Genomic DNA, 12433 nt, shown 5'->3' on the forward strand with positions numbered 1-12433 from the left:
AAAATCTATATAAAATATTAAGTATTTATTTTATTTTTTTCAATTACTCAGAAAATCTTATCTTATTGTTGCTCAAACTCATGAAAATCTGAACTATTATAGATATTGATGGTTTATATAATTAGGGTAAACTTGTTTTTTAGCTTGAAAATTGCTTTTTAAAATATCTCATATCATTTTTCTTGGCACTTATGTATATACATATATGTATATTTACATATATATTATCTCTATATGTAAATATATATGTATATGTGTATACGCACATTCACAGTAATTCTGGGAAATTCCATCTAATTGTTGTTTCCTGTGTTTGTACAGTGACTAGACAAGAATTTACTAAAATAAAAATTTAAAAAGATGTGTATCTCTTTGGTTAAAAATTGAAAATAGTAAAAGTATCTTCTTCATTTTCAGTAAAAGGCAAGATGAAGATAAATATATTGTTCCTAAAAGGAATAATATATTTTATAGTATTTTTATGAGTACCTTATATAAGATATAATAATGATTCTTAAATCCTCAGTGTACACATACAAATATACATTTTCCTCAAAGAAGAAATTATGAGTTTGTGTTATCTTAAATCCCATACGTTTTATAGGAGACTTTCATGAATGCAGTAGCAACCAAATAAATGACTGTTGTACAAAGGAAGGGAAGATAGAAAATAAGTACGGAAAGACTATTAACACAAAGCCTAATTAATACAAGATAGTTTATTTTCTACTAGTGCTACTTGTATTTTCCACTATTTCTACTAGTGGAATGTAATAAGTACATTTAGAATTGACTTGTATCCTAATCACTATCACTTTCTGTCATTTCATTTGGGAACACCTCTTCCACTCTCTTTTACTGTGGGAACAGGTCAAACAATGTCTGTTTTTCATAACTGATTGTGCCTTCAGATGATGGAATTTTCAGCAAATGATATGTATAATTAACAGTTAGAATCACATTTGTACTCTTAAATTCTCTACTACTAACAATTTTGCCAATATGATTTTTAAAATACAATGAATAAAATGATATTCACATTTTCCTGGGTGCTAGCAATATCCAATGATAATATCACAGCTAGTTGTATTGTTTTTTATTTATCTACTAAGAAATAAAACTCATAGTTTCCTCTAAATCCTGTTACCATCAGTTGGTTGCTAATGATAGCTTTCCCTTGCTATAGGATACTTCAGACTTTCACTTTCTTCTCAATGTCTTTGTCCAAAACTAAAAATATGGTGTCTTATGAACCTATAATTACGAGCATGACAATGTATCTTCAGTCTATCAATGTGATGAAATTTCATCCCTCGTGGGTTCTTTCTGGCTTTTCCGTTATTTATGAGTGGTGAGACTGGATGGTGGGTACAACATGGGAAGTAGGTCCATCTAGAGGACACAAATGTCTCAGGAGAGGTTTGTGTCAGAGAAGTGAGAAGAGATCAAGGACAATCTATTTATTGTTTTAACATTTTGGCATATATTAGTGAAAAACTAGAACTCAGGAAGCACTATTCATGCTAAAGATAAAGAGTCTCTCTAGGACTACTATAGATACTGTCCCTCAGGGTCCTTAAAGCTGCCAGGGATCTTGAAACAACCTTAACTCTAGTTTGAAATCTCAGGGGAATGCTTTCACTCAAATTGAAACAACAGAGGATAGTGACAGGGATGTAATCAGAACAAGGCCTAAAAATGAGGAAATTGAAATGGAAATTCACCTCTCAGCCTTCTATCACCATATAACAAAATGACTGAACTCATTTAAGTATGATAGAAACGGGTAACTGAATTCACCCTAGGCCTTGAAGCTGCCCTGAAGTCCTGCTGTGTTTCTTAGTTTGCTCTATCTCCAATGCTCCACCCTGTAGAGAGAGCACATTGTCTATTTCAGACTTCCTTCCCCAAATCTTTAACCTTCCCCCTCACTCTCAAGGGATACCTCACCTACAAATTCATAAAATACAAGAAAGCCAGGAAGTGAAAATTACGTTAAGATTCTGCCACTAAATTTACAAAATCACCTGTATCTTTAGCCTCTTTCCTCCCACTTCATGGGAAAATGAAGGGGTGCTGCTTTTTCTAAGATTACCCTCTCTGCTGTCATCCATATTCTACCCTTTCTGACTTCCCAGAGAACCTGCTCTGCTCATGTAATGGTACTCTTCCACATAGTCACACTTCTGGAAAATGCCACGTGCATGACAGTGTCTCCAGTTTTTACCTCTTATTGATGCCTCAGCATCAGAAGAGCAGATACCAATATAAAATGAAGTGTTTAAAAAGAGATGACTTGGGGGAAATGCCTGCAAAAGAGGAAGGGAGAGAGCATGAGAAGGTGGAAAGAGCTTTCAGACCATGATGATGATCAGTGTGAAGGAGAACTTGAAGGAAGGAGGGTTGGTTAGGAAGAGTCTCCGACTGTAGCACAGTTCTAAGACACTTTGTCAGGCCAATGAGGAAACCTAGAACCAACGTTACCTGACTGTGGAGTGCCAGGTCTCTCAGAAACGGACCTGCAGTTGTGCCCCACTGTGCTCGGTCACTGGCTGGGGGCAGCCAGTGGAAGATGCAACCTGTGCTTCGTTGGTGATGAATCCAGAAGTGCAAAACCTGGAGTCATCATTCAATTACACTCCTGCAGCGGGGTGTGTGAGTGGGGCACCCTCTTGGCAACACACTCAGCCTTCTGTAATTCATCAACAGTTACACCCCACCATTAAAATTGTTCTCATCAAGCTTCCAATTGATAAAGCCAGTGAACTGTTTTAAGTCCTCAATTTTCCAGTCCTTTTTACTGCGTTTGACACTGTTGACCACTCCCTCTTTGAAGTTCTCTTCTTTTGACTTCTGAGACACTACATTTTAAGGATTTTTCTATAAAATTCCTATTTCTTGTCAGTTTCCTCCTCTGAGAATCACAGCTAAATTTCACCTTCCATTATTTCCAAAATTGGCAAATGTAACTATTATGTTCCAGGGTAGATATGAGACAAACTATAAAGTTTAGCATTGTCTTTGATTTTTGCATCTCACTCTCACACCATCCATACTTAGCACAGTAGTTAACATTCTGCTCCTTAAAAATCTCAAATCTATCCCTTCCTCTCCATTTGCACGTGCTTTCCCAAACTACAAAGCCACTTGCCTTCTCACTTAGATTATTGCTAAATTCCTCTTGCTTCGGTTCCTTTGTCATGAGTCTATTCACACTGCAGACTGAGTGATCTTGCTACTATTCAAATGTAATAAATATCAATTTCTTGTTAAAAACCCTTCAAGACCCTTAAGATAAATTTTAAATGTTTTAATATTGTATGGAAGGCTCTTTAATACCTGGCCCCTGGCTAGCTTTTTCTTCCTCTAATTTCTCATTTAACCAATTCTTACCCATTTATCAGAGACCATCTGGAAAACCTTCCCCAAGTCTTTGAGTACAGATCTGGCACCTCTTCTCCATACTCTGAAAGCACCCTATTTCATTACAACTGTATTGAAACTGCCCAGTTACCTTTGCTAGCTATAGGATTCACAAAGATTGGAATTACATCTGTTCTGTGTATTCTAACACCACTTGCGACATAATAGTCAGTCAGTATCTCTGGTATCCATTTTAGCAACATGGTGTTAGAGACATTGCCATCTCTTTTCTATTCATCATCACACACATGTTCAATAAAATAATTTGATCTGGGAATCAGAAAACCTGAGTCAGAGCCCTTACTCTCCTGTTCATTATCTGTGAAGTCTTGAGCTAATCTCTCCAGCCCTCGGTTGCAACTCACAATGTGTCCTGCATGCGAGTGTTGTCCTTCCAGTGAGGTTCTACCGGAAAAATTTTGAATTGCACTGGACTAGATTGAGGTAGATGACAAGTGTACAGAGTAACATCACTCAACTATATTAAATAGCTTTTATTAGAATTTCCTTTTTATAATTCTTTCTTTTTAATGCAATTCATAGTTATTTTTTTAACTATTTCTAGCTCTGTGTTGACTTCATATGAACAAGTTACGTCCCTGCACCTTCAGCCTCAGTTTCCAACTTTTCTCAGAGTCATGCAGTGTTCTAGAGGTCTGCCTACGATACCTTAACTTCTCTCTTTCTCAGTTTTCTCCTCTGTAAAATGGGTACAGTAATAATACCTATGAAATATTTTATAAAGAATTAAATGAGTTAATTTTATTAAAGAGCCTGGCACGTAGTAGGCTTTTATAATGCTATTAATTATTGTTGCAGTAGGGAATTGGATCCTTTTCTACTTACCCTAAATCGGTCCTTGGATAAATCATCCATCGTCATGAGTATCATACCCTTCCAACTAATTCTTTTACCTTCAAGCCTTTAATATTTTTCTAGTTTGCTGGATACCACAAACCTTCCACTTTTGTTTATTATGTTTGGGACTTCCTTTTTCTTTTTGAATAAACCAGTTTTTGTTATCAAAACAAAACAAAAAGCAAACAAAAATATACCCTAATTCCTTTCCCCTTTTGTTTTCAACTTTTCTCCCCACAGATTCCTCATTATACCTCATTATCCTCCTCTTTCAGCCTGACTATGGAGTGTCATACAGCTTACATGAAATATGATGAGTATTTTAGAGAAGCTGTCATTTATTTTCTTGTATCTTCATTACAGTAGCCATGGACTCAGACCAATTGAACCCTCTCAAACCCATCACAAATTTAAAGGAGAAAAAGTTTTAGGCCATGAACCTTTACTAAAGATTACATGGGAACTGTAGGACTCTTCAGAACAAAGTAAACCCTCCTTCTGAAAAGCTGTCCCTTATCACAAAGCTTTTTCTTCTAAGATGAAGACTACATTACTTAACATTTCAGAGAAGAAAGAAAAGAAAGAGGGAGGCTTGTTTTACACTACACCTAGGTTGTAGAATTCCAAGAATTTAGCAGAAAAGACCAGATATCCTCAGTACTCCCTCCTACTCTAACCTCAGTCTGTCCTTACTCCCACTGCCGCCCCAGGCAATATGGCATGAAAAGGCTCAGCTAGAAATATTCATTTGTAAAAGAAAAACAAATCATTATAGCAACACTCACTGGTCATTCTGTAGCAAATGTGCAATGCTCAGATTTTGTATTTTCCTGAAATAACATGCACATTTTAGGCATGAAATTATGATTGTTTGACTGTGAAATGCTGCACCCAAACACCATGTGGCTTTTAGCAGCATATCATCATATCAAGAACTATTTTTACCCTTTGGCGATTTTTCCTGCTTTGGCTCTGAGAGCTAGTCCATACGGTATTTGTATGTGGCATCAGTGGCAAAGATTTTTTTCGAAGAGTAGATTTCTTCATTTAAACAGCATCACTGTGTAGTACCATGTACCAATGATAGCACAGAATCTAAACTAAAAATTAAAATAGCATGCTTTCAGGTTCAGCTGGCAAGAAATAAAGTCATAGTGAGTATGAAAAAGGGAAGAACAAAGATGAGAAAGGACTTGGAACAGAGTTGTCTGTTCTTTTTATTTTCCTTAAAAAATGACTTAAGTATCTACTAAGTTTTAAAATATCAGAAGAATGACAATATACTCAAAATGCATATTCTACACGTTTTTCCCCACTGACTCCAAATCCTAGTGTCCATGAACTTTGTCCAGCACTTCATTTGATGAAAGCAGACAAAACCACTTACAACTACCATGTATTTGCTGCCTTTCGGAAGTCTGGGCAGAAGAAAAAGAGCAATTTCTTGAAAGATTCAAGCACATATTGGTCCCCTTCCAGGACGCAGACATGAAGCCATATAAGAAATATTTTGAAAAGACAACCAAAATTAGGCAAACTCTTTAAACTTTCAAAATGCTTGGAGCAAAAGTCTGTTTTAGTTTAATCCAAATTAGTTTGCAGACTTAACTAGAAAGAGAAGCTATAGGAAAATATGAGCTGGCTTAACGTGTGTGTCGTGTCTATAACCACAAAGTTGGCTTTGTCTCTTGAAGAGACAGATCTAGTTATGGGGTTTTCCAAACCTGTGATGCCATAAAAGTGTAGTGCACATGATGCCGAACATGAATTTTTAGATTTAAAAATTCAATTTACATTGAAAATAAAACAAAACCATGCCAATTCATATAAAACTTTTACCACCCTGTCCTCTCTAAGGAAACAACAGTGTTAGAAAGATTCGTTAAATCAGCATTATCTTATACTCACCCAGTACGTGTTGCTGTTTGACTTGGTAAGTAGATGTTTCCAAAGCTGCAGAAATCACTTTTTAAGTTCTAGGAGGTTGATCATATATCTTCTTTTCATAATTACTCGTGTAGTTACTTCTTTAAGTAGCTTCCCCGCACAACTGCTCTATAATAAAATGTTTCGGAGTTTCTATACATAAACTGAAGCTCAACTTGTCCATGCAATCTAACTTGTTGCTTATGTATTGCAAAGAAATTCCATTTTGTCAGTTGATTTATTGTTATATCAGGAGAAATAAACTCTTGAACCCCAGGGTGAAAATTACACTGTTCCATTCTACTTATGACATTTCAACATAGGCAAAAAACAAAAAACAAACAAAAAAAACCCCAAAAATCAAAACAAACAAAAAAAAAACCCTCAGCTTATTTTCTCAAATGAGCAAATTGAAACTTTAAAAAAAGGTAAAATTTCTGTAAAAATTAATGTTTTTATTTACTCTTAATTGTAAGAATTGTTCCTCTTGCTGACAATGTTCAAGTTTCATTTTATGCTTATCTTTTCTAAAAAAAGTATTGTAATCCATTTGTTCTTTCAAATTGGTCATCTAAATTAAGAAGGAGGATCCTAGGTAAAGAAACAAATGTATGAAGTAATGTATTTCTTTCTAGCTAATTCTGTGAGGGAAATATCTGCTTGATAACAGAACTTTGTTGAAGCAGTGTGACTGCCCTTGCTATTTTTGATCCTATATTTTTAAAGCTCCAAACAACAACAATAGTAACAGCAGCAGTGACAATGACAATAAAAATAATTACTAGTAAGTGTTTATAAGTTTTTGCAAATGTTAAAACAAAATACAATAACATTTAAATTTCTCAATCTAAAAGTAAGAACTATTATTATCCCATTTTAGAGAAGATGAATCTGAGGCTTAGAGAGGTTGGATAGTTTGCTCCAAATCACAAATCTAGTATGCAGCAGCCAGGACATCAAAACAATTCATCTGACTGTAAAGCTCATGCATGAATCACTGTACATTCCAGTGCCACTTTCCTCCTGCACAGAAAACTGGCCAACTGGGTGCTCAATGAGCTAGATTACCAAAACTGCCTTTCTTATGATTTTCTCTCAAGTTGTCATTCTTCCCCGCCTGTCTCCCCGATCCTCCCACCACCATATGGGGGTAGGGGGGGAATGGCCATTAAAAATGCAGGGTGGCTTTCAAAAAGTGTATTTGCATGATTAGCAAGGCTAATAGAAGTCTGTTTGAGTTACTGTAGCTGATTAACTCCACTATGGTTGTCAAACAAAGGAAAGGGGAAAGGAATATCAAATGGAAAAAAATGCCTCAATTAAGACTCTCAGTTTCCCAAAATGTGACATATCAAGGAGACTTCTCTAATGAAGAAAAACACATTCGTTCTCTGAAACAGAGTTGTGGTACTTGAAGTTGTTTCAATTGGTTATTCAGCTTTATGCTGTGAAGCAACTTACAGTACTCCAATTGTTTACTCACTGGGCTACATGTAAAATGTGTACTTAGGAATGCTTTATAACACGATCCTCAACAAAGTCTGTCTTATTTAACTGCACTGATTAGAAGGGGCAAGCATTTCATTTTGGCACAGTGTGGCTCAATACCTCATTTTATCTTGTTTGAAATATTACTCACAGTTCAGAATGCCAAGCTTTGAGCAGAGAACAATGTGTGGTTTTTAAAAAATAAAATATAATAACAATCATGATGATGAGAAGAGAATAAAATAATGTAATTCTTGATTCTGTCAGATGGCAACTAGTTTGGGGGAGGAGAAAAAAGTGAGTTTTATGATGTTACCATAACAGAATCTGGAAAAAAAAAAAATAGAGAGAGTTCTGAGATTACAAAAGAGGCAAAGTTTAAATCTACCCTGTAGGAGTGTGGGTCACCAAAGCACTGGGTGACTAAACAAGAATGACTCGAAGAAAATGTCTGTAAAGAAAAAATTTTCAGGAAGCCTGAAAATAAACCTGACCTTAACGGTGACCATATTCAAAATATAGCTGAAAACCTCATTGAGCAAAACTAGGGCAGTAAAGAAAATGAGAAAAAGCTACATGGAGTCACTTCAACATTTTTAATTAGCTAATAGAAATAAAATATCTGGTTGGTGACCCTGGAGATATGTTGCTGTCCACCTATGAGTTCCAAATTTTGCTCCAAAAAGAAAGGAAATCTACTCCTTTGTGAATATAAAATGGGACTCTTTATTTGAAGCTAAAAGTCATGTTAGAAAATTGTAGTCTAAACCTTGCCCCTCTCATCTGTAGGTGAAGAAACTGAAGTCTAAACAACTTATGACTGTTAAATGTCATTAGTGCAGATGCTTGTACCTGCAGGATGTGTGTCATATAAGGTATAGGGAAGTTCAAACTTTCCTTGTGCAAGTTCAAGTCTGCATCTGCTGAAATGAAGTGACAATAGACAGATTAACAGGAGAAAAGCCACAAAAAATCTATTTAATTGTAGTTTTACATGACTACAGGAGCCCTCAGAATGAAGACCCAAAGACCCACAGTGAACTATGATTATTATGCTTAGGTTTGATGAAGCATGCACAGCCATGTAGGCACATGATTGAACAAAAAGGGTATGATCTGGTAGTAATACACCAAGGGAGGAAACCCAGAAAGGCTTGTCCATTCAGATTCTCCGTGGTCTCTGTGCAGCATTCCTTCCTTCTGGATATGGACCTACAATCAGACAAGGCAGGTCAGAGAATATTGTTATGACCAGTTCTTACGTCTTTCTTACAGAAAGAAGGGGAAGAGTTAGAGTCATTTTAGGTTTTATGGCTGGCTTTGGGGAAAAGGGGTTATGGTGTCTATGACCCACCTTGGGGAAATGGGATTACAGTTTCTATGACTTGCCTTAGGGAAGAATGAGGAACAAGAGACAGGAGATGGTCAGAGAGGAACTGTGTGCTTCTGAGGCCTTCACTTTGGGGTACTGTTTTCTGAGCCCCAACAAAAAAAATAATGTTTTAATCACTTTATGCCAAATCATATATTTATGTTTTCACATTTTTACAATTCTGAAATATGAGTGCACTTAAAATCAATGTGTACATTTTAAGAGGTCATGTTTTATTTCTTTTCTCTCCTTTTATATTTTTCCTTATTTATTTCCTTCTTTCATCTTCCTTTCTTCTCTTCCTTCGTCTTCCTTTTTTCCCTTCCATCTTTCCTTACTTCCTTCCTCACTTTCTCTTTTTACTTTGTCCCCTGCAGATCTGTTGCTAAATCTACAATCCATTTTACATTCTTGCCTCTATTGGACAAGTAACTACCAGGTAGAGATCTAAGCCAACAACACAGAATACTCAATGAGCACATCGTGGATATGATGGAACTTTGGAGTGTATACCAGTATAAGTCAGCTAAGTTTTTCTTGTGTAATTATTTCAAACCCGCTAAAGCATTAGCTATGCAATGACTATAACACATCATTCCTAATTATAAAGTGTTTTTTTATCACATGTGTCATTTTAATAATCATTGTTTTTACCCACTGACAGTTATGTAAGTTACAGAAAAATATTATGATACTTCACTCACCTGTAAGCTTCTTGTCAGTACAAAGTAAAATTGATACTGAGCCAATATTTGGTGAATTTCATCAATGCAGACAATTTATATTTTATGAAGGTTTTTATGTGTAGAAAGTTGTTCTAAAATTATTACATTGGGTTATTTTATATAACTTTATTTTAATTAAAATGTCACAGAGTAAGCCTCAAAAACTTTTCACCTACATCTGCAATAGATTCAGAAAGTGAGTAGAGATTATTTCTGTGGGCTAAATTTAAAAAGCAATGGAAAAAGGTCAAGTTAAAGAAATTATTTGTATCTACTTAGCTATAAAAATTTTAGATTATCTTATTAGTGTGTTCATATGACACAAATTATTTCTAGGAATCTTCACAACACAACTTCCCAAAGTACTTCACTGTGTAGAAGGAAGGTAGGGGAGAGAAGAAACCATCTCTGACCATGTATTTTTGTTTCTTTTTCTTCTGTATTAGCACTCATATTTTATGAGCGTATATTTCCTTTGAAAATTGCTACTGGTTTGGCTTTCAAGCCCTTTAAAGATTAGAAACATATCTTATTCATAGATTTTTACAGCTATTATCACAAGACTGATTTTTGAGCAGTTTTAGGGAAAAATAATCATCCTCTTTCTTTTCCTGATTTTAAGAGTCAAGAATACTGTTGATTTATTAAAATATCAGTTCTAACTGAAAAATCGAAATACTATTGGTCCAAGAAAAAGTACCAAGTGGTGATGTTGGTAAGAAGTTTACATTCATTCATTCTAAAGGGAAATCCCTGCCTAAGAATGTTTTCAGATTGAGTATATGATGCAACTTCTAGGACCAAAAGTTATATTTTTGCCTGCTCCATGTTCCAGATTTAAAGAAAGAACGTAATCACAACCTCTCTTCATACATGTCAGACACCTCATTTCTCCAAACACTCTTCCAAATGAAAACAATGCAGATCTATTAGTATAATTATCGCATAAGGTCATTTACCACTTTGTAATTGCTGCAGGTTGTGAATGATGTATGAAAGTAAAGCATCTGCAGTGCAAATAGAACATAGGCAAGAATTGGCCATGTGCTAATTAGGTAACCATCTTATGATAAGACCCTAGGGAAACACAGTACAGCAAAATCCTACAGTGCTCTGCAGTCACAAGGCAACAAAACATTCCTAAGGAGTTCAAAAATATATCATTATTAAGTATAATCCTTTCCTCTCAGATTCTCTGAACTCTTCCATGCCCACACACACCCCTTCTGTCTACTTCATCCTGTGCAATGCTAATCAGGTCCCTACAGTCATGAACCATTTGACTATTGTGAGAACAATTCTATTTATTCTATTTAATAATATTAAAGATCGAGGACTCAACCTTTTATTTGAGGAGTGTTGATGAGTTTTAGTATTTTATTGTGTTTTCCTGGCTCTTTCTATTGGGCTTTTCATTTTAAGAGTGGCACATTGCAAAGTTAGGATTTCAAGGCTCAGTCATCACAGCCTCAATTTATTGGCATGGAATGAATCGAATCCATGTTACTTAAAGCAAAAAACCTTCTTTCTTTATGCAACAATCCTACAGGTTTAGATCAAACAGAATACACAGAGAAAAAAAATGTTTAACCAACTGAGTTCTTAACAAATTCTTAGATATCTAGCTGAATATTTTCAGTGGATGAAATGAACATTGCAAAAGTCTGCTTGAAACTGAGCACCTGATACCAAATATGTTGAACAATTCAACCAAATTAACCAATTAGAAAATATTTGTTTAATTGCTCGCCACCCTCCTTTGCGCAGAAAGGATTTAATTCCATAATGTTACCCCTCAAAATGCATAATCCACTCATCCTTAATACCAACAATGGCAATTCCTTCTGTTGTCATGTTGGCTATTCATGTAATATTTTCTACTCATCTTTCTTTTTTCTTGAGCTCAACATAATGTACTTCTTATGATGTCATCCTGTCACTTCCCATTGCCACTCCAGGACAACAGGGTTACTATGAACTTGTCTTCAGTGACAGCATTTGATCTGTGGTTGGTTTCTTGCCTTTCTATTTACTGCTATTTGTGATTCATAAGTGTTGCTAATAAAATTTGTCTACATGCTTCATACAACAGGTTTAGATCTTTGATAAAATACTTGAGCTTGGAACTTTTGTCTACATTGACTTGTTTTCTCCCAAGCTCCTAATTGATAGGCTCCTTATCTTAATGAATTTTCTGTAGCTTCTTGTTACTTCACAGCTACTTATTAGCAGAACATAGTGACTGCTTTTCATTCTATAGTATCAGTTTTTAGATTGTTAATGTGATTTCCTAAATGTTGGCTGTTAATGCAGATAAGGTCAACTTCCTAAATAAGTGTAAAAGTTTTGTGTATGTTTGCTGATAAGGTTGATCACTTTTTCTTTATTAAAAAGTATATATTGAGTGCCTACCATGTGACTGAAATAGATATAGATTCTCAGACATAGGGAACAATAAGCAGGGAACATCATTACTATCACAGAGCTTGCGTTACAGGTGGAACAAACAACAAACAAATAAGGAAGAAGATTCTCAGGTAGTTGTAAGTATTTGGCAGAAAATTAAGAGTGCAATGTGATAGCAAATGCAAATTTAGACTCAGGATTTAAAAAGATATCTCTGAGGATGTGATATTTATGC

The 12433-nt window shown here is 35.3% G+C and overlaps 1 pseudogene; it reads right to left on the minus strand.

Annotated features, from left to right (window-relative positions):
* Positions 1 to 4299, minus strand: part of LOC134369262 (protein maelstrom homolog) — a 60043-nt pseudogene extending 55744 nt beyond the window's left edge.
* Between the last annotated feature and the right edge of the window lie 8134 nt (positions 4300 to 12433).

The sequence above is a fragment of the Cynocephalus volans genome, chromosome 1 (genome assembly GCF_027409185.1).
Source record: "Cynocephalus volans isolate mCynVol1 chromosome 1, mCynVol1.pri, whole genome shotgun sequence".
NCBI classification, from domain to species: domain Eukaryota; kingdom Metazoa; phylum Chordata; class Mammalia; order Dermoptera; family Cynocephalidae; genus Cynocephalus; species Cynocephalus volans.